The sequence below is a fragment of the Pongo pygmaeus genome, chromosome X, assembly GCF_028885625.2.
Source record: "Pongo pygmaeus isolate AG05252 chromosome X, NHGRI_mPonPyg2-v2.0_pri, whole genome shotgun sequence".
Classification (NCBI taxonomy): Eukaryota; Metazoa; Chordata; class Mammalia; order Primates; family Hominidae; genus Pongo; species Pongo pygmaeus.
In genome coordinates, this window is record NC_072396.2 from 107,461,867 (window position 1) to 107,488,073 (window position 26,207).

The 26,207-nt window shown below is 41.5% G+C and overlaps 1 long non-coding RNA gene across 7 annotated transcripts in view; it reads left to right on the forward strand.

Moving 5' to 3' along the window:
* The first annotated feature begins 2,968 nt into the window (after window positions 1-2,968).
* LOC129025219 (uncharacterized) overlaps window positions 2,969-26,207 on the forward strand; it is a 105,538-nt gene continuing 82,299 nt past the window's right edge. For 3 of the 7 annotated variants that reach the window (XR_010125528.1, XR_010125527.1, XR_010125529.1), the window contains exons 1-2: window positions 2,969-3,285; window positions 6,528-6,668. This is a non-coding gene — a long non-coding RNA (uncharacterized LOC129025219). The remainder of the gene's footprint in view (window positions 3,286-6,527; window positions 6,669-26,207) is intronic. The other 4 variants (XR_010125526.1, XR_008497191.2, XR_010125530.1 and 1 more) reach the window with 4 other exon arrangements.

Sequence of the window (26,207 nt, forward strand, 5' to 3'; positions counted from 1 at the left end):
TACCTGCCTTTTCAGCCAAGACCCCTTAACTAGCATACACATCAGAGTCACTTTGATGAGCTTTTTCTAAACCCTCAGCTGAAACTCCCTTGTTGGTGGAAATAGGACTTCTGCACAAAGTCCATTCAAGTTATTAAGATGTAATAATACTGGCCTCAGAAAACGGATACATCGGTGTGGCACCAATCGGGCATATGAGTCCATTTCTTCTTCATTTCACCAACACTAGTTATTAACAGCTTTTGTCTTTTCTTGCCAATCTGAACTGCTCGTTTTCTCCACACCTGCCTCATTGGAAGTGTCATTTCAGACTGTCGGTAAACTTACATATCCAGAGATTCCTCTCCTAGGGTTGCCAGATTTAGCAAATAAAAATACAGAATTCCCAGTTGCACTCAGATAAATGAAATAATATTGCATGCCACACCCAGAGAAACAGAACCAGTAGGGCATGTGTGTGTGCGCGCATGTGTGTGTGTGCGTGTGTGTGTGTGTGTATGAGATAGAGAGAGATTCATTTTAAGGAACTGTTTCACATGATTATTGGAGGCTGAAAGTCCAATCTCCGTAGGGTGGGCTTGCAGACTGCAGAATAAGGCAAATCCAATGTTGCAATTCAATTCTGAAGGCTATCTGTTAGTAGTATTCCCACATTATAGAGGGCAGTCTGCTTTATTCAACGTCCACTAATTTAAACGTCAATCTGATCCAAAACCATCCTTATAGAAACGCTCAGAATAATGATGGTGAGATATATGGATATCATGGCCCAGTCAAGTTGATGCATAAAATTAACCATCATACTTACACTAAAAAGTTATTAATTTTTACCTGGAATTTAGATTTAACTGGATGTCCTCTATTTTATCTGGTTGCCCTAAACATGGGGACTCTGTGTTGAACCAAGGTGCTCCAGGAAGCAACCCCAACTGAGCTGCAGGTGGCATCAGCACCAATTGTCTTTCATGTGAGTAAACTCTCTTGGATGTCCCAGTGGAGTGTAGCCCCACAGCCCCGTGAAACATACACCACATGCAGCAGAAAACACATTGCTGAGCTCAGTCAACACTCAGATTTCTGAGAGATAATAAATGGTTTGTTTTGGGGTATTCGTTAGGTAGAAATGGTTATCTAAAACATGGTTTGGGTGAACTTTTCCCCTTTTTCTGTACTTTGTTATCATTGGATATCAAAGGGATTCTCTTATCCTTGAAGGCTTGGTGGGACATTGTTATATTAATAATTTTGAGTGTAGTCTCTGTGTTTGTTTGTGTGTGTGTATAAATTTCTGAATATTTAGTCAATTCCTTCTTGAAGGAATTTTCAATGGAAGCTATCACAATATATGATTTTCAACCTACTCTTTGAATTTAGAACCTAATTCCATGAGATGAGCCTCTATTGAAATCACATGAATTAAGGTACTGACAAAGTGTTGTCACAAATGACTCCACGGGGAAAGCCTCAGAGATTGGCTTTGGCTTAGTGAGTATTCATTCTGAATAAGGGTTATTTACGTATTTTGAGAAGGGTTTCTGAAAGAAGAGATCTTGAAACTCTTTCTCCTGCTACAGGGGATAGCCTTGCAAGGAAGCTACTTTCCATGGGAACACATAGGACTACCGCACCAGACAGCAGCTTGATATGCATTGCAGTCCCTGGCCTTTATGATTTTCCTGTCATGGCACTACTTGGTGGATAAATCTTTTTCAATTCTGTGGATCCTTCATAGGAAGCCCACATGCCAGCAAATCTAAGTCATCTTCTCCAATATCTTCTTTATGAGGAATAAAGTCCATGTATTTTTCTTCTTTTATCTATTTATTACTTGATTTCAAGCTTGGACTTGAAGCATGGAGGTAAATTGCTTAAAAAATCCAAGCAATTTGGAGAAAGACAATAGAAATAGTTGAGCCAGTGAGGCACAGAAAGAGGAGTAGCACTGTGGGCCTATTGTAAGATCCACCTCTGGGCCGGGCTCGGTGGCTCATGCCTGTAATCCCAGCACTTTGAGAGGCCGAGGCAGGCGGATCACCTGAGGTCAGGAGTTCAAGACCAGCCTAACCAACATGGAGAAACCCTGTCTCTACTAAAAATACAAAATTAGCTGGGTGTGGTGGTGCATGCGTGTAATCCGAGCTACTCGGGAGGCTGAGACAGGAGAATTGCTTGAACCAGGGAGGCGGAAGTTGCAGTGAGCCAAGACTGTGCCATTGCACTCCAGCCTGGGCAACAAGAGTGAAACAGTGAAACCCCATCTCAAAAAAAAAAAAAAAAAAAAAAGATCTACCTCTGAGGGCAAGGAAGAACAAGTGCTCCTGAAGAGCAGCTTACTACCAAGAATTTTGAAAGGAGGCAGCCTGGGCAATGCAACCCCTTTTTCTTCTTCCCAACTCACCAATTAGATAAGTTCCTCCTGTGACAGAAAACGATTGAGTGTATAGAGAGTCTAGAAATGTTGTGGTCATGAATGTCTCTCCACATGGGTTTCTGTCTACTAAATGAGTATATTACTCTAGGCTTGCATTACTGAAATAACTCTGAGATATCTTAAATGACTTATTTTGTTGTTCCTAGATCTTTTAGTCACATGATTATAGACAGTCTTAGTTTTCTGCCACAGATGGATAACTGATTAGTATAGTGTGTGAACTGTACATGCTCCTCCTCAGTGAGCTAGCTTATCTCCAAGAGCTCCAGGTCTCTGTGCACTGGTGATATTCCTCTACTGTCACTTTTAAACAAAACTACTGACAACCGGGATATTGTTCCATCAAACCTGGCAGAATTCTATCAATTGGCTCTGTCCCAGCCTAGTTCCTCTAATTATTATAGCTACCCAGGAAGCCGCCTGAAGAGTGAAGGCATTTTCTCTTTGTGAAAGCCAAGGAGTCAAAAGGCCACTCTATGGCATTTCCGGTGTGCTGGACCAGCCTGCGTATCACGGTTGCCATAGAAACCTGACGTCATAACGGCGACCGTGAAGACTTTTAAAATAGAGACCAACATGGCCGGGCAGGAAGAGCAGGGTCCCGCCTTCAGGTGTTTGGGACTCAGCTGAGGGTGTGGGTGCCCCGCGGTGGGGGCTGAACCTTCCTGGGGTGTGGAGAGACGAAAGGAGCCCAGATCCAAGTTCCCTCGTTCCTGCTTTGGCACAAGTTGCCCTGGCGGTCTCATGAGAGAGAGAGAGAGCTGGGACCCTCCTCGCCCCAGTGAGTGTGATGTCTTGCTCCGGGTGTCCTGGGGCAACTTTCTATAAAGGCGGGACGTGGGAGGATCAGACAGGTAAGGACTCTCTGAGCCCAGCGTCCCCTTCTGTAAAATGAGGATAAGAATGCACACCCACAGGATTGCTGCAACCTGCAGTGATAACACAGGTGCAAGATGATAGGTAGCCCTGTGGTTGTTATGGGACGATGGGTGCTTTATGGATTCAGGCTATTTCTTTTCTTTTATTTTTTGAAAACAACACAAATTTATTATTTTACAGTTTTGGAGTTCAAAAGTCCAAAGTAGGTCTCACTGGGCTAAAATCAAGGTGTCAGCAGGGCTATGTTCCTTCTGGAAGTTCTAGTGTAGAATGCATTTTCGTTTTTTTCCAGCTTCTAGAAGCTGCTGGCATTCCTTGGCTCATGCCCTCACATTACTCTAACCTCCATATTGTGGTCACATCTACTTCTCCGATTTTATTGCCTCCCTATTTCCCTCGTAAAGACCCTTGTAATTATATCAGGCCCACCCATATGATCCAGAATAACCTCACCATTTTAAGATCATTAACTTAATCACATCTGTAAAGTCCATTTTACCATGTAATGTAACATATTCACTTGTTCCAGAGATTAGGACATGGATTTCTTTTGGGTAGAGGAGTGTTATTCAGATATGATCCAGAATAACCCATATCATCCAGAATAACCTCACCATTTTAAGATCATTAACTTAATCACATCTGTAAAGTCCATTTTACCATGTAATGTAACATATTCACTTGTTCCAGAGATTAGGACATGGATTTCTTTGGGGTAGAGGAGTGTTATTCAGCCTACAGCACAGTTGTATATTAGATATTGTGCTGGATAGCCTCAATTTGTCTCTTCAAAGCTTCCACCCCTCATCACCCTACTCTGTGCTTCACAGCTCTGATCCTTATAGATTACATCAACTCAGATCCCTTCTCCTTAGGCTTCCAGTTGGGTTTGGCCAATGGGAGATACTAGCAAGTGAGTGAGGGAAAGATGGGGTATGTGTCCCCACTGCCAGATTCCTTGGTGTTGGGCTACAAGTTGGTAGTAGTTGTGTTCCTCTACCAAGGGTTCAGGCAGTTTCATCATTCTTTTTTAAAGCTGTTATTAGGTGATAGATGGAAAGGAGAAGAAAAGGCTCTGGTGAGAAACTCGTTGTACCTTCTGTTGTTATGATCACTACCCAATTGTATCAGTGTCATTGGTCACTAATTCAGTGCCCAGCATGGTTGCAGGCACAGAGTCACTTCAATAAAGCATAGTGATTGCTGGAGTCTGTCTCTCCCCAGGAAGCACTTCATGGGGGCAACTAAACTTATATCAGGTGTCTGAAGGAGGTGGATTCTGATGATCTAGGTCATGATGACTGCTGAAGCTTCTACTTCAGACTTGAAGGACAGCAGTCCTCAGGAGATCTCTAGCACTTCCATCCTTGGTGGGATATGATGCCTGGCTCAAGTGAGTTCACAGATCTGAACAGAAGTGTGTTGCAGAATAGTAGCTGTGTAGTTCACAAAGTAGTCTAAAAGTAGAGCAGCCAGTTTGATCTCATCACTGGAAAAGAGGCTCAACAGGTGGACTTCATTGCGTGCATCAGCAGCTACATGCTTTGTAGTATCCCTTGAGGCCCATTTGGAGATACCTTTCTTAAAGCAATGAATTGTTCAGTTGGGGAAGAAACTTGATATTTAACATGCATTTGTAATAAATTTACACATAGTTTTCTGACTGTATAAATAATAATTCATTATTCCCATGTATCTCGGATGGAAGTTGAAATATGCAGGTGGTTAGAAGGTCTTCATAGCAATTTGAGATTGTAATATGCATGCTTTCATGGTTAGCGTGTTTTCATCCACTCTGCAATGTAATTTTTTAAGAGGCCAGGAATTTATTAAGTGTTAGTTAAATGTCAGGTACAAGAATTTAGTATTTTTGAAAATAACAATTACTTGATAGTTTGCCCAATTATAATGATACCTAGTCACATCTCCTAAAATAACCAGATAAGCCTAAGTATTATTATTATTATTATTATTATTATTATTATTATTATTATTTCCTAGGAAATAACATTTTCAGTTCTATAGTACCTGGGCTCCCTACCCCTCCTACCGCCCTGTCTCCAGGCAAACACATTTCTGTCACTATAGATTTGGTTTTATGTCCTAGAAATGTATTTAAGTGGAATCATAGAGAGGTTTTTTTAAGAGGAATCTGGCTTTTTTCATTCACCCTATTTAATTTTAGATTTATCCATTTCGTTGCATATATCAATAGTTTATTCTTTGTTATTGCTTAATAGCATTCCAGTATATGGCTATACCACTATTTGTTTTATCCATTCACCTGTTGATGGATATTTGGGTTGTTTCTAATTTGGGACACTTATAAATAAAGCTGAACATATGTGAATAAGTCTTTTCACAGACATACGTGTTCTTTCTTTGGGGTAAATATTTAGGAGTGCAATTGCTGGATATATGGTAGATATAAGGTTAACATTGTAAGAAACTGCCAAGCTGTTTCCAAAGTGGTTGTACCACTGCTGTCACCAGCAGTGTATGAGAGTTTTATCCTCCCCAACCTTGCCAGTGCTTGATATGGTCAGTCTCTTTAATTTTGGCCATTCTTACAAGAATATAGTAGTATCTCATTGCAGTTTTCATTTACATTTCCCTAACGATTAACGTTGTTGAGTATCTTTTCATGTGTTTACTTGACATTTGTATATATATATATCTTCTTTAGTGAAATGTCTATTCAAATATTTTGCCCATTTATTTACTTGTCTGTTTTCCTCTGACTTTTGTGATATTTTCTATATTCTGGATACAAGTCCTTCATCAGATATAGGACTTTAAACACTTTCTCCTAGTCAGGGACTTGTATTTTCATTTTCTTATCCATATTTTTGGAAAAGCAAAAGTTTTTGACTTTGAGGAAGTCCAATTTATTGATTTGTTCACTTACGGATTGTGGTTTTCGTGTCAGATATTAATGTGATAGCATGACTACAGAGAGAATACTTGGAATTGTAATAGCAAGCAGGGATAAGCCCACATTTCCACTAGGTGACAACTTCACTGTCATTCTGTGTGGGGGAGAGGGTTGTGGGATGGAGCTGAGGAAGACGAAAAGCATCATTGCACAGCTTCCAAGTAACTGAATGGGGACAGGACAGCCATCATCACCCCATCCCCTGTTTTTCATGTGCTTTTTCATCCTCTTACCTTCCTACTCATTCCTTGTGCTTTCTTGTCCTCTTACTCTCCCATCTAGTGTAACATCAGACAAGGGTGTTGACTCTGCAGCACAGAACCAGTAGTTTGTGGAGAAGAATGAGGTGTGGTGTTGAATCTGCTAGACAGGCTACTGAAGCAAAAGTCAAGAGATCCAGATCCCATCATGGGGACACTTTAGGTAAGTCACTACCCTTCCTTCAGATTAGTCTATACAACAGGATAAAAATACCCAATACTCCTGACCACCCAGAATACTCTGGAGTTTAAGTGTGATCTCATGTGGGAAAGCAATCTTCCCTCCTCCTTAGAAAAGTAGTGTACATTTGAGTAATTACATTAATAGGGATATTCCAGATGTCCCAGAACTCTGCATGGTAGGCATTAAATTAATGGTGCTCAAGTGTGAACTGTTTTTTTTTTTTTTTTTTTTTTGAGATGGAGTCTCGCTCTGTCACCCAGGCTGGAGTGCAGAGGCGTGATCTTGGTTCACTGCAACCTCTGCCTCCTGGTTCAAGCTATTCTCCTGCCTTAGTATCCTGAGTAGCTGGGATTACAGGTGCCTACCACCACACCCAGCTAATTTTTGAATTTTTGGTAGAGACAGGGTTTCACCATGTTGGCCAGGCTGGTCTTGAATTCCTGACCTCAAGTGATCTGCCCACCTTGGCCTCCCAAAGTGCTGGGATTACAGACGTGAGCTACTGCGCCTGGCCAAATGTGAAATGTTGAGGTCAGGATTTTTCCAAGTGTGGTCTATGGATCACTTCATCAAATTCATCAGGAGGTGCTCGTTAAAATAGCAGATACTTGGACCTACCTTAGATCTGCTGAATCAAAACCAGGGAGGTGGGATGGGAGGTGTCTCCATTTAAAATAATATCTTCAGTTGGTCTGGTACTCATCTTAGTGCATTCTGAGCTACTATAACAAAATATCATAACTCGGTAGCTGATAAACAACAGAAATTTATTTCTCACAGTTCTGGAGGCTGAGAAATCCAAAATTAAGGCATTGGCAGCTTCAGTGTTTTGGTGAGGGCCCACTTCCTTCATAGATGGATGACTTCTCACTATAACCTCCCCTGGTGGAAGGGGCTAGCTAGCTCTCTGGAGTCTCTTTGATAAGAGCATTAATCTCATATATGAAGATAGAGCCCTAATGACCTGAAAACCTCTCATAGCCTCACCTTCTAATACCATCACCTTGGTATTAGATTTTAATATGAATTTGAGGCGGGGGGGGTCACAGATATTCAGACTATAACATCATCCATGTTTGAAAAGCACTGCTATGGATGTACAAGATCTTCTTATAGTTTTAAATCATTTAATATCTAATTTCATTGATAGTTGCTCCTGCTACTCAGCTTAAATATCTGTCTTCTTTGGTCTGTTAAATAGGCAACAGTTCCTTCAATTAAGTAATATTATTTCAGCGATTATATGTGAAGTACTAAAGTAGGCACTGAGGAAATAGCACAGAGAATAAGATAGGCAGGGTCCCTGGAGGTATCATTCTAGTTTGGGAAAAGTGGCAGTAAGCAGGTAAACAAGTCAATAAGCCATGTGATTTCATATGAGGATATGTGTTTTGAAGAAAATAAACAGGTGGAGTAGAAAATGACTGAGACAGGGATTATTATAGATGGGGTTGTCAGTGAGGCTCCTTCTCAGGAAGTGACACTTGAGCTGAGTCCTGAACGATAAGAAGAAGCCAGGCATGGAGAGGCCATTTTGTTAGTGTCCCTGTGCCGTGTGTGGACACCATTGATCCAGGAGCAGAGGACAAGCTGGAGTGGCTGGAGCCTGGCACATAAGTGCAGACAGGTGGGAGATGAGATCGAAAGGGTAGACAGGAGCCACATGGTTTCAGTCCTGTAAGGAGTTTGAGGTTTTTGTTTGTTTGTTTGTTTGTTTGTTTTGAGACGGAGTCTCGCTCTGTCGCCCAGGCTAGATAGAGTGCAGTGGCGCAATCTCGGCGCACTGCAAGCTCCGCCTCCTCGGTTCACGCCAGTCTCCTGCCTCAGCCTCCCGAGTAGCTGGGACTACAGGCGCCGGCCACCAAGCCCAGCTAATTTTTTGTATTTTTAGTAGAGATGGGGTTTCGCCGTGTTAGCCAGGATGGTCTCGATCTCCTTGACCTCGTGATCCGCCCGCCTTGGCCTCCCAAAGTGCTGGGACTACAGGCGTGAGCCACCGCGCCTGACAGGAGTTTGAGTTTTATTCTGAGTGTGGAGGGTTAGAGTATGGGAGTGATGTGATCTGATTCTTGATGTGGAAGCTGACTCTGGCTGCTGTGTGGAGAATGGGCTGGAGAGGGACAAGATAGGGAGTGGGGATAACCATTAGGAAAATATTGCAGAAGTCCAGGAGAGGGATGTGTGTGGATGAGGCCAGGGCTGCAGCTATGTACAAAGGGAGGGATGGACCTGGACAGGGCATGTTTGCAGGTCGGGCAGGTAGGACCTGCAGTGGCTGTGTGCCTGGGGTGTGTGAAGATAAGGGAGAGTTAAGGAGAACCCCTGGGCTTTTTGTTTGGCCATGCAGAGAAGTGGTGGTGCTGTTTTCTGAGATCAGACCTTCCAAGTGCTTTGAGATGTTCTCAAGTTATTTAGTTCTACTATAACTAATATTAGTAATAATAACAATAAGTGATTTAAAAAATATGTTGGTTGATGAATATGATTCAGCTGTAAGACTATTAAGCTTTTTTTCCCCAACATCTCTGTAGGAGAATTTTTTTAATAATGTGATTACTCACCATTTATCTTTTTAAAAACTCAAACACAAGTTTTTTTTTTTTTTTTTTTCTTTTTTTTTCTTTTATTATTATTATTATTATTATTATTATTATTATACTTTAGGTTTTATGGTACATGTGCGCAATGTGCAGGTAAGTTACATATGTATACATGTGCCATGCTGGTGCGCTGCACCCACCAACCCGTCATCTAGCATTAGGTATATCTCCCAATGCTATCCCTCCCCCCTCCCCCCACCCCACAACAGTCCCCAGAGTGTGATGTTCCCCTTCCTGTGTCCATGTGTTCTCATTGTTCAATTCCCACCTATGAGTGAGAATATGCGGTGTTTGGTTTTTTGTTCTTGCGATAGTTTACTGAGAATGATGATTTCCAATTTCATCCATGTCCCTACAAAGGACGTGAACTCATCATTTTTTATGGCTGCATAGTATTCCATGGTGTATATGTGCCACATTTTCTTAATCCAGTCTATCATTGTTGGACATTTGGGTTGGTTCCAAGTCTTTGCTATTGTGAATAATGCCGCAATAAACATACGTGTGCATGTCAAACACAAGTTAATAAATATATTTTTAATGTTTTGTCTTCTACATTATGTACTGTATAATGCCAGTTTTATGGATGTAGCAAATGAGTGACTATAAGGTGAAGTAAAAGTATTTAAAGTCACTCAGTCTTTACATGGCAGAACTAGGGCTTGTCTCTATTCTGTCTCCAGAGCTCACACTCCTGACCAATACACCTAGGAAGAAGAAAAAGCATTTGTGAGGTATGGTGATTACCCAAGGTCACCATCTAGAGTTAATCGTTTAGATCTGTCACTGTGCCCCAAGTATGTGTCCTGTCTTGCTCCCAGCTCCCTGTTCATTAAACTTGGCATTAGCCTTGTTACTATGTGTAGTGAATCACTTTTCAAGGGCTTAGGATGGATGTTTTCCTGAGGTTAACCTGCAGGTAACATAAGAGTGTACTAAGTACCTTCAAATGAAAAGAAATGGTGTGTTGATTTTCTTATCCAGCCCCAAACTGTACTGAAAGAATAGAGGAAAATTTCCTAAATCATACAAAATGTGCTTTTTTTCTGTCTGGCTCCTTCAGCATCTTACCATGAATTTTACATTTATTGTTGTCTATAGTTGTAGATCATTCATTCTCATTAATGTGTAATATTATGTTGTGTGGATATTTTGCAATAAATGTATCTATTATGGGGATATGGCTGTTTTTCAGTGTTTGACTTATTATGAATGATAGTGCTATGAATGTCTTCTACATATCTTTTTTTAACTGTTATTTTAGGTTCAGGGGCTCATGTGCAGGTTTGTTATATAAGTAAACTCGTGTCACAGGGGATTGTTGTACAGATTATTTCGTGACCCACGTAATAAGCCTAGTACCCATTACTTTTTCTGATCATCTCCCTTCTCCCACCCTCCACCCTCTGGTAGGCCTCAGTGTCCGTTGTACTCCTCTTTGTGCCCATGTGTTCTCACCATTTAGCTCCTACATATAAGTGAGAATATGTGGTATTTGGTTTTCTGTTCCTGCATAGTTTGCTAAGGATAATGGCCTCCAGCTCCATCCATGTTGCTTCAAAGGACATTATTTCGTTCTTTTTTTCTGGCTGCATAGTATTCTATGGTGTATATGTACCACATTTTCCTTATCCAGTCTACCATTGCTGGGCATTTCTGTTGATTCCATGTCTTGGCTATTGTGAATACTGCTGCAAGTAGCATGTGTCTTTATGACAGAACAATTTATATTCCTTTGGGTGTATACCCAGTAATGGAATTGCTGGGTTGAATGGTAGTTCTGTTTTCTGCTCTTTGAGGAATCATCACACTGCTTTCCACAATGGTTGAACGAATTTACCCTCCCACCAACAGTGTATAAGTATTCTCGTTTCTCTGCAACCTTGCCAGCATCTGTTATTTTGTGATTTTTAATAATAGCCAGCTGACTGTTGGAGATGGTATCTCATTGTGGTTTTGATTTGCATTTCTCTAATGATCAGTAATATTGAGCTTTTATTCATATGTTTGTTGGCCACATGTATGTCTTCTTTTGAAAACTGTTCATGTCCTTTGCCCATTTTTTAATGGAGTTGTTTTTTTCTTGTAAATTTGTTTAAGTTCTTTATAGATGCTGGATATTAGACTTATGTCAGATGCATAGTTGGCAGATATTTTCTCCCATTTTGTAGGTTGTCTGTTTACTCTGTTGATAGTCTCTTTTGCTGTGCAGAAGCCCTTTAGTTTAATTAGATTCCATCTGTCAACTTTTGCTTTTATTGCAGTTGTTTTGATGTCTTCATCATGAAATGTTTGCCCGTTCCTATGTCCAGAATGGTATTGCCTAGGTTGTCTTCTAGGATTTCTATAGTATTGGGTTTTACATTTAAGTCTTTAATCCATCTTGAGTTGATTTTTGTATATAGTGTAAGGAAGGGATCCAGTTTCAATCTTCTGCATAAGGGTATCCCAGCACCACTTATTGAATAGGGAGTCCCTTTGCTTGTTTTTGTCAACTTTCTCAAAAGATCATATGGTTGTAGGTGTGCAACCTTATTTCTGAGCTCTCTATTCTGTTCTATTAGTCTATATGTCTGTTTTTGTACCACTAATATGCTGTTTTGGTTACTGTAGCCCTGTAGTATAGTTTGAAGTTGGAGAGTGTGATGCCTCTTGCTTTATTCTTTTTGCTTAGGATTTCTTTGGCTATTTGGGCTCTTTGGGGTTCCATATGGATTTTAAAGTAGTTTTTTTCTAGTTCTGTGAAGAATGTCATTGGTAGTTTGATAGGAATAGCATTGAACTTGTCAATTGCTTTGGGCAGTATGACCATTTTCTTGATATTAATTTTTCCTGTCCGTGAGCATGGAATGTTTTTCCATTTGTTTGTCATCTCTGGTTTCTTTGAGCGATGTTTCGTAATTCCCATTGTAGAGATTTTTTTTTTTAACCTCCCTGGTTAGCCATATTCCTAGGTATTTTATTCTTTTTGTGGCAATTGCGAATGGGATCGTGTCTTCATTTGGCTCTAGGCTTGGTTGTTGTTGGTGTATAGGAATGCTAGTGATTTTTTTTTTTTTTTTTTTGAGACAAGAGTCTCGCTCTGTCACCCAGCCTGGAATGCAGTGGCATGATCTCGGCTCACTGCAACGTCCACCTCCCGGGTTCAAGTGATTCTTCTTCCTCAGCCTCCTGAGTAGCTGGTATCACAGGCACACACCACCACGCCTGGCTAATTTTTGTATTTTTAGTGGAGACGGGGTTTTACCATGTTGGCTAGGCTGGTCTTGAACTCCTGACCTCAAGTCATCTGCCTGCCTCAGCCTCCCAAAGTTCTGGGATTATACGCATGAGCCACTGCACCCAGCCTTCAATTTTTATATGTTGATTTTGGATATTGAGACTTTGCCGACATTGTTTATCAGCTTAAGGAGCTTCTGGGCCAAGACTATGGGGTTTTCTAGATATAGGATCATGTCATCTGCAAACACTTTGTAGCATGGTGGCAGTGGAATCCGTCCTTGTTCACACATGCCAGTAGCAGCTGCAGCTGCAGTGTGGTAGGATGCACACTGCCTGGCTGCAACAGGGTGCTCATGGATGCCAGGGTGTCAGCCTTCATGCACGCATTTGCAGCAGCAGCTGGCATTGACAGCACGGCTCAGGGGGATGGGGCCCCAGCCAGTGACTGTGCACACCTTCATGCTGGTGGTGGTGTTTGCACTCTCTGTACAAGTTCCCGTGGGTGGCAGTGGCCACTCAGGGCAGGTGTGGGTCTGCTTTTCTCCATGCGTAGTTTTATGCTAACAGCAATTTTGGTGCTGGCAGGGAGGAGGCTGGCAGGCTCCGTGCCTGCCAATGCTCCGACAACAATGGCGATGTGGCAGGAGGGAGGCAGGGGGAGGGGTAGGGTGTACTCAGCCAGCAGCAGTTGCATTGCAGACCGCACATGCACACATGTGCTGGTGAAGGAGGGAAGACTGCATCTGCTGATACACACACACAACAGCAAAGCAATGTAGAGGGTGGCCATGGGCGAGTGTGCAGGCAAAGCTGCATTGGGGAGTCCGCAGTCGGGGTAGGGTACAGGTGGGCTGGAGCGAGTCCACTGGGGCTGCTTTTCTCTGCTGGAGCACTCTGCCAGTCAGGAGCAGTCTGCTAGCGCAGGGGCTATGACATGGGCCTGCAGGAGATACCCGGGGGCTGCACTGCAAGCAGGCATGACCAGGCTGGGGCCCCAGGAGAGGCCAACAGACTGAGGGGTGTTCAGGTCAGACCAGCCGTGTCTTATGGGCACGATTGCCCTGCAGCGTTCAGGTCCGACAGTTCCCCTAAGGCTAAAGTCTTCTATAGGAGTGAGTCAAGCCTAGGGAGATGGGCAACCATGGCCATGCTCCACTACAGATGCTCCTGTACCAAACTCTCTGGGCTCCACTCCAGCTGGAGTTCTGCCCCTGCCAGTTCTCTGAGTAGCTCTCACTGCCAATTCAAGTGTCCATGGTGGTCAAGGGGTCTTCTCCTGCAGGGATTCCAGAGGCCCATGGCGAGAGTGGGTTGCTCCTTGCCTGTTCAACCCCTTCCCCAGGAGTCACTGGGGACCAGGAATGACCTGGTGTATGGTAGCCCTGAGCAGCGTTCCCAGCTTCCTCCCGCTTCCACCCAGTATCTGTATCTCCCTTCTGTCTGCTCTCAATGCCTTCCCTCAAGATCTGCTAGGAGTGTGCTAGTCTTCCTGATGCCCTGTCCCTTTGTGGGAGACATTCCTCCTAGCTGTATCTAGTCGGCCGTCTGGCGCCCTTTTTTATTTCTCTACGTATCTTTGAATGGACATTTATTTTCATTTTTCATGTGCGTGTACCGGTCCTCGGCCTAAGAATAGAATTTCTGAGTCATAGGGTATGTGTATGTTCAGCTCAGCATATACAGCTAAGCAGTTTTCAAAGTGGTTATTCTAATTTATGTTTGTATCAGCAGTGTCATAGTTTCACTGCTCTACATCCTCGCTGACACTTGGTATACCTTGGTAGCTTTTGTTGTTCTGATGGATGTGTGATTAGTATATAGTATCTCATTTTTCTGTTTTAATTTCTGTTTGATTTAATTTTCTCTCAAGTTTTAAGTTTCTTTTAATATAGACAAGATCCTTTCTCTCTCTTTTTAACTTTCCAATTTATTTGCTTAAGGTGCTGGAGTTTACATTCTCAGTTTTGCTGATTGTATCCCTATTGTGTTGTTCATGTTACTCAGTTTCCTTTAAATTGGTAATTAGAGTTAAAGTAAAAGGTAATTAGAGTTAAAAACTTAATCCTATTTAAATTTTTTTGACAAGGGTGTCTTAGATGTGGCATTATGTACAGTCATGTGTCACTTAGCCACAGAGATACATTCTGAGAAATGCATCATTAGGAGATTTTGTCATTGTGTGAACATCATAGAGTGCACTTACACAAACCTAGATGGTGTGGCCTACTACCTACTTAGGCTATACAGCCTATTGCTCCTAGGCTAAAAATTCATACAACATGTTACTGTATTGAATAATCTAGGGAACTGTAGCACAAAGGTCAGTATTTGTGTATCTAAGCATATCTAAACATAGAAAAAGTACAGTAAAAATATGATATAAAAGATTAAAAATATATACATCTATACATGTGTATTGGTGACTTGCAGGACTTGAAGTTGCTCTAGGTGAGTCTGTGAGTGAGTGGTGAGTGAATATGAAGGCTTAGGACATTACTATACACTACTGTAGATTTTACAAACACTGTACAATTAGGCTACATTACATTTATAAAATAGTATTTTTTTCTTCAATAATAAATTAACCTCAGCTTACTGTAACTTTTTAACTTTATAAACTTTTAACGTTTTTAAACTTTTTTACTTTTGTAATAACACTAACTAAAAACACACATTGTACAGATATGCAAAAATATTTTCTTTCTTTATATCCTTATTCTGTTACCTTTCTTTTACTTATTTATTTATTTATATTTATATTTACTTATTTATTTATATTTACTTTTTAAACTTTTGTGTTAAAAACTAAGACACAAACACACACATTAGTCTAGGCCTATACAGGGTCAGGATCATCACTATCACTGTCTTCCACCACTAATCTCGTCCCACTGGGAGGTCTTAAGGGACAATAGCACACATAAAGCTGTCATCTCCTAAGATAACAATACCTTCTTCTGGAATACCTTTTGAAGGACCTGCATGAAGCTGTTTTATAGTTAACTTTTTTTAATAGGTAGAAGGAATACATTCTAAAATAACAATAAAAAGTGTAGTAAATACATAAACCAGTAACAGTCATTTATTATCATTAATAAGTATTATGTACTGTACATAATTGCATGTGAAGAATATATTGTGATATGACAGTTAGGACAGCTACGTGAGTACGTGATAGGAATTTTTTGGCTCCATTATATCTTATGGGACTGCTGTTACATATGTGTTCTGGAGTTGACCAAAACATTGTTATGCAGCACATGACTGTCCTTCTTAGAGCCTTATATGTTATCTTAGTCACTTCAGGCTGCTGTAACAAGTTACCATACAGTGGTGGGTTAAACAGTGTATTAGTCCATACTCACATTGCTATAAAAAACTACCTGAGACTAGATAATTTATAAAGAAAAGAGGTTTAATTGACTCACAGTCCTGCAGGCTATACTGGAGGCATGGCTGAGAAACTCAGGAAACTTATAATCCTGGCAGAAGGCGAAGGGGAAGCAGGCACATCTTACATGGTCAAAGAAGGAGGAAGAGAGTGAAGGGGGAAGTGCCACATACTTTTATTCAACCAGATCTTGTGAGAACTCATTCCCTATCATGAGAACAACAACGGGGAAGTATGCCCCCATGATCCAGTCACCTCCCACCAGGCCCCTCTTCCAACATTGGGGATTACAATTCAACATGAGATTTGGGTGGGGACACAAATCCAAACCATATCAAACAACAAGTATGTATTTCTCATGGGTCTGGAGGCTGCAAGTCTGAGATCAGGGTGCCAGCATGGTTGGATTCAGGTTAAGGGTCCCCTGTGTAGTCCTCACATGGCCTTTCCTTGGTGTGTGCATGTGGAAAGGAAACAAGCTCTCATGTCTTTTATTACAAGGGCACTAATCTCATCATGAGGGCTGTGTCCTCATGACCTAATTCCTTTCAAAGGCCCCATCCCCAAATACCATCACATTGGAGATTAGGCTTTTAACATATAAACTGGGGGTGGTGGTGGGACACAAACATTTAGGTAATAGCACAGCAGGAGCCTCATCATGTCTGTTTATCTCCTCTACTGTGAAGTTCAGGTTGATCACTGGGCTCAGATTTTGTCAGCCCAATCCCTCCATTATAACATTTTCCATGTGTTTTTCTCCTCAGGGTTTTTTCCACTTTCTGAAGATTGTTGTCTAGAGCTGTATTTCATTAGAAGTTGCAAAATGGTGATGTTGTAATTTTACAATTTATTCTGCATTTATTAGCTGGGTGTTTCCTATAACATAACTTGCCCCTATGCCGTCAACTATTAGGATTCACTGAGGTATGGAGCACACAAGAAGTGAAGGATGAATGTTTAATTCTTTTGCAGTATTTTCACTTTTCAGAACGAATAGTTGTTTCCATAGGAGCTTCCAAAGATGAGTAGTGAGTTGGTATTTTTCGTGTTTTGTTTTTCTTTTCTTGTGACTCAGACATGTTCCTGTATATAATTTGTTTTAAACCATTGCAGTCACTAATCTCTTTGATGTTCAAATTGTTTCATTTTTGTCCAGTGAGAGCCTCCTCAGCTTGGTTTCTGAATCTTTTTGACATGCTTTCTGGTATGATAATTTGGTCCAGGCTTATCTGGTACAATCCTGACCCCAGACCTGGAATCATCTGTCTCTCTGAGAGAGCCTGGTTTCTTTTCATGGGGAATATTTTTAGAGGACTCAATCTGGGTACTAATCAACTGCTTGTAGTTTGTTGCTTTTTTAGTGTACATAGCCAGTAATTATGCATTACATTTTGAAGATGATACACATCTTGGCTTCCATCCTGAATTGCTCCTCTGTGCCCTTATAGATAATCATTTTTATCAGTTTTTGTTTTAATCTTCCAGTTTTAAAAAATATAAGCAAATGTGATGTGTGTATTTATTTCCTCCCTGACACAAGTAGAAGGTGGCATATTCTACACCACCACTATCCAATGGAAATTTCTGCATTGATGAAAATTGTCTGTATCTGCACTGTCCAACACAGTAGCCACTAGTTTACCTGAGGCTGTTGAGCGCCTGAAACATGGTGAGTATGAGTGAGGTATGAGTTTATAATTTTATTTGAATTTGTTTATTAAAATTAAATGGCTACATGTAGCTAGTGACCACCATATTGAACAACTACAGCTCTCTCCATTTTTTTGCACTGCATTTTTCATTTATAATATGTCCTGGAGGTCAATCCATAGCAGTGTAGAGAAGGGATCTTCGTTGCCTTTTATACATGCATGGTACTCTAGGAAGTACCTTAGATTACTCAATCAGCCTTCTATTGGTGGACATCTGTCTTATATCTAATCTTCTGCTGTTATGAATTGTTCTGCCAGGAATAGCCTTGTGTTTATGCCTGTTTTGTCTATTTGCATTATATCTTTGGAATAGATTCTTAGGAAAGAGATTGCTGGTTCCAAGAATTAATGCCTATGTCATTCTATTAAATAGCATCAAATTCCTTCCACAGGGGATGTACCGTTTGAAATTACTTCTAGCAATGCATGACAATGCCTGTTTCCTCACAGTCTCTCTAAGAGGAACTCTGCTGGGGGTAAACATCATGTGAGAAATCTGTGAAAACCATTTTACTAAGTCAGGAGAGTTTGATGTTCAGACTGGGGTCCTAATCCTGTGCTTGTCTTTGAGAACTTGGTCTTTACTCCTATCTCCTGTGGCTCTGGGTCCAGTCCCTCAGCGAAGAAGAGGAGTTCTTACATGAAGCAGAAACTCCACGTCACCTCAGATGGACACCTCAAATGACTAAGTGGAAAAAATCACTCCCTTAGGGATCAGGCAGTCTCAAAACAAGTTCAGAAACATACCACTCTGACACAGTGAAGAGAAACGGAGAAAGTAAAACTTCTGCTTTCTACTTGTGAGAAGAACTAAGACTGCAAGCACACAAGTGTTGCCTTGCCCTTTCCTCTCTATGAGTGAGGTAGGTCAGGAGCAGGTAGTAGTAGCCCTTTAGCCCTAGGCAAGCAGGCAGAGGCACGGGTTACAAGGTGCCTCAGTTTCCCAAGGTAGCAGTCTCTTTCCACTCAACCATATCATTTTCTATTTAGATGCTGGGTGTATTAGGCCATACTTGTGTTGCTATAAAGACATACCTGAGGCTGGGTAATTTATTTTTATTTTTTGTTTTATTTTATTTTATTTATTTATTTATTTTGAGACGGAGTCTCGCTCTGTCACCCAGGCTGGAGTGCAGTGGCGCGATCTCGGCTCACTGAAAGCTCCGCCTCCCGGGTTCACGCCATTCTCCTGCCTCAGCCTCCGGAGTAGCTGGAACTACAGGCGCCCGCCACCATGCCCGGCTAATTTTTTGTATTTTTAGTAGAGACGGGCTTTCACCGTGTTAGCCAGGATGGTCTAAATCTCCTGATCTCGTGATCCGCCTGCCTTAGTCTCCCCAATTGCTGGGATTACAGGCGTGAGTCACTGCACCTGGCCAAGGCTGGGTAATTTATAAAGAAAAGGTGCTCACAGTTCTGCAGGCTGTACAAGCATGGCATCAACATCTGCTTGGCTTCTGGTGAGGGCCTCAGGAAGCTTACAGTCATGGTGAAAGGCAGAGCGGAAGGAGGCATGTCACACGGCAGTAGTTGGAGCAAGAAAGAGATGAGGGAGGTACCACACACTTTTAAACAAACAAATCTCATGAAAACTCACTCACTATCGCAAGGACAGCACCAAGACATTCATGAGGGATTTGCCCTCATGAGTGAGGTAGGTCAGGAGCAGGTAGTAGCCCTTTAGCAGTATGCAAGCAGGCAGAGGCATGGGTTACAAAGTGCCTCAGTTTCCCAAGGTAGCAGTCTCTTTCCACTCAACCGTATCACTTTCTGTTTAGATGCTTGGTGTATTAGGCTTTGCAAGTTGTAGCCCTGTGGCTGATCTCATGGGTTGGACTTGACTGCCTGTGACTTCTCCAGGCTCAGGATATGAGCTGTCCATGGCTCTACCATTCTGGGGTCTGCAGGGCAGTGGCCCCCTTTTCACAGCTGCACTAGGCAGTGCCCCACTGGGGACTCTGTGTTGGGCCTCCAACCCCATATTTCTCCTCCACACTGCCCTAGTAGAGTTTCTATACTGGGGGCTCTGCCCCTGTGGCAGGCTTCTGCCTGGGCACTCAGGCTTTCTAATACATTTTCTGAAATCTAGGGGGAAGCTTCCAAGCCTCCTTAACTCTTGTATTCCATGTGCCCACAGACTTAACACCATGTGGAAGCTGCCAAGGCTTATGGTGGCTTGCACTCTCCAAAATGGCTTGTTACTTCTTATTGGTCGTTTCAGGTTTTGGATTTCTTCATGGTTCACTCTTGGTAGGTTGTATGTGTCTAGGTATTTATCTATTCTAGGTTTTCCAATTTATTAGCATATAGTTGCTCATAGTAGCCTCTAGTGATCCTTTGAATTTTTGCCCTATCATTTGTAATGTCTCATTTTTTGTTTCTTATTTTATTTATTTGGGTCTTCTCTCTTTTTTCTTAATCTGGCTCAAGGTTTGTCCATTTTGTTTTATCTTTTTAAAAAAAAACAACCTTTTGTTCATTGACATTTTGTATTGTTTTCTTCATTTCAATTTCATTTGTTTCTGATGTGATCTTTATTATTGCTTGCTTGCTTGCTTGCTTGCTTCCTTTCTTTCTTCCTTCCTTCCTTCCTTCCTTCCTTCTTTCTTTCTTTCTTTCTTTTCTTTTCTTTTTTTTTTTTGAGACAGGGTGTCTCTCTGTCACCCAGGCTGGAGTGCAGTGGCACGATCTCAGCTCACTACAACCTCCGTCTCCCAGGCTCAAGTGATCCTCCTGCCTCAGCCTCCTGACTAGCTGGGACTACAGGCATGTGCCACCATGCCCAGCTAATTTTGCATTTGTTTGTAGGGACAAGGTTTCGCCATGTTGCCCAGGTTGGTCTCAAACTCCTGAGCTCAGGTGATCCGCCCACCTCAGCCTCCCACAGTTCTGAGATTACACGCGTGAGCCACTACACCTGGCCTGTTATTTCTTTTTTCTACTAATTTTAGATTTGGTTTGCTCTTGACTTTCTTGTTCTTTAAGATGCATCATTAGGTTATTTGATGTTTTTCTTCTTTTTTGATGTAGGCACTTATTAATTGTAAGCTTTCCTCTTAGTACTGCTTTTGCTGTATTCCATATGTTTTGACATTCTGTGTTTCCATTATCATCTGTTTCAAGAAATTTTTTAATTTCCTTCTTAATTTCTTTTTTGACATACTGTTCATTTGGGAACATATTATTTAATTTCCATGTATTTGTAGTTTCCAAAATTCCTCTTGCCATTGATTTCTAGTTTTATTCCATTGTGATCAGAGAATATACTTGATATTATTTGGATTTTTTTGAATGTTTTAAGACTTGTTTTGTGGCCTAATGTATCATCTTTGCTTGAGAAAGATTCATGTGCTGAGGAGAAGATTGTACATTCTAAAGTCATTGGATGAAGTGTTCTGTAAATATCAATTAGGTCAATTTAGTCTGTAGTGCAGATTAAGTCCAGTGTTTCTTTGTTGATTTTCTGTCTGGGTGATCTGTTCAATGCTGAAAGAGGAGAGTTGAAGTCTCCAGCTATTATTGTATTGGGGTCTATCACTTCCTTTAGCTCTAGTAATATTTGCTTTATATATCTAGGTACTTCAGTGTTGAGTGCATATATATTTATGGTTGTTATATCCCCTTGCTGAATTGAATTATATATAATTATATAATGAGCATCTTTGTCTCTTTTTGTAATTTTCATCTTGAAATCTATTTTGTTGGATGTAAGTATTGCTATTCTTGCTCTTTTTTGGTTTCTGTTGGCATAGAATATCTTTTTCCATCCCTTTATTTTCAGCCTGTGTGTGTCTTTATAGGTGAAGTGTATTTCTTGCAGACAACGATCCTTGGGTCTTGTTTTTAAATCTATTCAGCCATTCTATGTCTTTGATTGAAGAGTTTAAGTTTCTTTCTATTTCTATTAATCTTCTATTTAGTCCATTTACCTTCAATGTTATTATTGATAAGTAAGGACTTACTTCTGCCTTTTTGTTATTTGTTTTCTGGTTATTTTGTGGTCTTTTCTTCTTTCTTTCCTTCCTTCCTGTCTTCCTTTTAGTGAAGGTTATTTTCCTTTGTGTTGTGTTTTAATTTCTTGCCTTTTATTTTTTTGTGTATCCATTGTATGACTTTTGGTTTAAGGTTACCACCATGAGGCTTTCAAATAAAATATTGAAACCTATTATTTTATTCTTATGTTTGCAGTATGCGCTTCTTTGTGCCCATCTTTCTTGGGAAGGCTTTCCAGGTATTTGAAGAGCCTTGAATGTTGTGATCTAAGTTTTTGGTCACTGCAGCCATATCTGCATTGGGAGTCACCCCAAGCCAAGTAATACTGTGATTCTTGCAGACTCTTAGAGGTACTGCTTTGGTGTTCTTGAATAAGATCCAGAAGAATTCTCTAGATTACCAGGCAGAGACTCTTGTTTCCTTCCCTTACTTTCTCCTAAACAAATAGAGTCTCTCTCTCTCTGTGCTGAGTCCATGGAGCTGGTGGAGAAATAACACAAGCATTCTGGTGGCCTCCACCACTAGGACTGTGCTGAGTCAGATATGAAGCCAGCATAGCACTGGGTCTCACCCAAACCACTACCTGGCTACTGCCTATGTTCACTCAATTTCCTAAGGCACTACAGTCAGCAGACAGTGAAGCCAGCTAGGTGTATGTCCTTCCCTTCATAGCAGGGAGTTCCCCTGATCCCGAGCAGGTCAAGAAATGCCATCCAGGAGCCAGAGCCTGGAGTCAGAAACCTTAGAAATCTATGTGATGCTCCATTCTATTGTGGCTGAACTGGCACCCAAGCAACAAGACAAAATTCATCCCATTCTTCACTCCCCTTTCCACAGGCAGAGGACTCTCTCCCCGTGGCCACCACCACCACAGACCCACAGGTGATATTGCCAGGCTACCGACATTGTTCAGTTAAGGCCCAAGGGCTCGTCTGTCAGCTTGTGCTGCATGCTGCCAGGCTTGGGACTTACCCTTCAGGTCAGTGAGCTCCCCTTTGGTTCAGGGCAGGTCCAGAAATGCCATCAAAGCCAAGGCCAGGAATCTGGGACCTCAAGAGCCTATCTGGTGCTCTGCCCTGCTGTGGCAGAGCTGGTACCTAAGCTGCAAGGCAAAGTCCCCTTTACTTTTCCCTCTGCTTTTCTCAAACAGAAGGAGTCTCTCCTCATGGCCACTACAGCAGGGAAGTGCTGGGTCACACCTGATGTCAGTACATCTCAAGAGTCTCACCCAAGGCCCCCAGTGTGTACTAGGCTACTGTTGCTGATTATTCAGGGCCCAAGGACTCTTTAGTCAGCAGGTGATGAATCCTTCCTGGACTGAGTGCATCCATTCAAGGCAGAAAGTTCCCTTCTGGACCAGGGTGTGTCTAGAAATGTTCAGGAGCTAGGGCCTGGAATGGGTGCCACAGTACTCTGCCCAGTGTCCTTTCCTGTGGCTGAGCTGGTATCCAAGTTTCAAGACAAAGTCCCCTGTACTCTTTTCTCTCCTTTCCTCAAGCAGAAAGGATTCTTTCAGAGCTGAGAGCTACACTGCCTGGGGTTGGAGGAGGGGTGGCACAAGCACACCTGGCTGGTGTCTCACTGGGTCACATGTCCCCTGAGTCCTCCAGGTCTAGATTGCCTTTTAAGTTTCTTTTGGACCCCCAAGCACTTTAGCCCACAGTGGCAAGGCTTGGCTGAAATTCATGTTCTGACTGATGGGATGGGTAATTCCCTTCTAGCTAGGGCTGGTCTAAATGCTCCCTCCATGAGCATTGGTTGAGTTCTTTTTTTTTTTTTTTTTTTTTTGGCAATAAACAATAATGATTTATTTTGTTCAAGCACATACTTTGTGCCAATAGTATAATAAGAGTTTTTATGAATTATCTTCTTTCATCTTCATGTTATCATATACATTTTTTTATTTTATTATTATTATACTTTAAGTTTTAGGGTACATGTGCACAGTGTGCAGGTTAGTTACATATGTATACGTGTGCCATGCTGGTGTGCTGCACCCATTAACTCGTCATTTAGCATTAGGTATATCTCCTAAAGCTATCCCTCCCCCCTTCCCCCACCCCACAACAGTCCCCAGAGTGTGATGTTCCCCTTCCTGTGTCCATGTGTTCTCATTGTTCAATTCCCACCTATGAGTGAGAATATGCGGTGTTTGGTTTTTTGTTCTTGCGATAGTTTACTGAGAATGATGATTTCCAATTTCATCCATGTTCCTACAAAGGACATGAACTCATCATTTTTTATGGCTGCATAGTATTCCATGGTGTATATGTGCCACATTTTCTTAATCCAGTCTATCATTGTTGGACATTTGGGTTGGTTCCAAGTCTTTGCTATTGTGAATAGTGCCACAGTAACAATACGTGTGCATGTGTCTTTATAGCAGCATGATTTATAGTCCTTTGGGTATATACCCAGTAATGGGATGGCTGGGTCAAATGGTATTTCTAGTTCTAGAATCCTGAGGAATCGCCACACTGACTTCCACAATGGTTGAACTAGTTTACAGTCCCACCAACAGTGTAAAAGTGTTCCTGTTTCTCCACATCCTCTCCAGCACCTGTTGTTTCCTGACTTTTTAATGATCGCCATTCTAACTGGTGTGAGATGGTATCTCATTGTGGTTTTGATTTGCATTTCTCTGATGGCCAGTGATGATGAGCATTTTTTCATGTGTTTTTTGGCTGCATAAATGTCTTCTTTTGAGAAGTGTCTGTTCATGTCCTTTGTCCACTTTTTGATGGGGTTGTTTGTGTTTTTCTTGTAAATTTGTTGGAGTTCATTGTAGATTCTGGATATTAGCCCTTTGTCAGAAGAGTAGGTTGAGAAAATGTTCTCCCATTTTGTAGGTTGCCTGTTCACTCTGATGGTAGTTTCTTTCGCTGTGCAGAAGCTCTTTAGGTTAATTAGATCCCATTTGTCAATTTTGGCTTTTGTTGCCATTGCTTTTGGTGTTTTAGACATGAAGTCCTTGCCCATGCCTATGTCCTGAATGGTATTGCCTAGGTTTTCTTCTAGGGTTTTTATGGTTTTAGGTCTAACATGTAAGTCTTTAATCCATCTTGAATTGATTTTTGTATAAGGTGTAAGGAAGGGTTCCAGTTTCAGCTTTCTACATATGGCTAGCCAGTTTTCCCAGCACCATTTATTAAATAGGGAATCCTTTCCCCATTTCTTGTTTTTCTCAGGTTTGTCAAAGATCAGGTAGTTGTAGATATACGGCGTTATTTCTGAGGGCTCTGTTCTGTTCCATTGATCTATGTCTCTGTTTTGGTACCGGTACCATGCTGTTTTGTTTACTGTAGCCTTGTAGTATAGTTTGAAGTCAGGTAGTGTGATGCCTCCAGCTTTGTTCTTTTGGCTTAGGATTGACTTGGCGATGCGGGCTCTTTTTTGGTTCCATATGAACTTTAAAGTAGTTTTTTCCAATTCTGTGAAGAAAGTCATTGGTAGCTTGATGGGGATGGCATTGAATCTATAAATTACCTTGGGCAGTATGGCCATTTTCACGATATTGATTCTTCCTACCCATGAGCATGGAATGTTCTTCCATTTGTTTGTATCCTCTTTTATTTCCTTGAGCAGTGGTTTGTAGTTCTCCTTGAAGAGGTCCTTCAAGTCCCTTGTAAGTTGGATTCCTAGATATTTTATTCTCTTTGAAGCAATTGTGAATGGGAGTTCACTCATGATTTGGCTCTCTGTTTGGGCTTTCTGCTCTGACAGTGTAGCACTGGGTTCCAGTGAAAAGTCCCACAATCACTATGCTCTCCCTCCCCCAAGCACACAGATTCTCCAGGCTTCACAGCTGCTGCCAGGGAGTGGAGGAGGGGTGGCATCAGCAATTCAAGACCATCTTTCTTTCCCTCTTCAATACCTCTTTCAGTGATATGATGTTAAAACCAGGTAATGTGATCACTCACCTGATTTTTGGTTCTTATGAAGGTGCTTTCTCGTGTAGATAGTTGTCAAATTTGGTGTTCCCACAGGGAGGACAATTGGTGGAGGCTTCTATTTAGCTACCTTGCTCTGCCTCCTACCCAATATCATATTTTAAACACCTTCATCAGACTATAGCTTACAAATCATAGCATCACACATTTTAAGGATATTTAGATTATTTTTACCAGATGTATAGAGTTGTACAACCATCACCATAATTGGGTTTTTATATGTTTTCATCATCCCCAAGAATCCCATTATGCTTGAATGTAGTTAATCCCTGCACACACACCCAGCCCTATGCAATCAGAGATATATTTTCTGTCTATGCATTTGCCAGTTCTGGAGATTTTATATAAATTGAGTCAATTAATATTTGGTATTTTGTGTCTGGCATCTTTTACTTATTATAATGTGTTCAAGGTTCCTCCATAATGTAGCATGGGTCAGAATTCCATTCCAACTAATAGCTTAAAAATATTCTATTGCATAGATACACCACATTTTGTTTGTTTATTTATTTATTTATTTATTTTTGAGATGGAGTATTGCTCTATCGCCCAGGCTGGAGTGCAGTGGTACAATCTCAGCGTACTGCAACCTCTGCCTCCCAGGTACAAGCGATTCTCCTGCCTCATTCTCCCGAGTAGCTGGGACC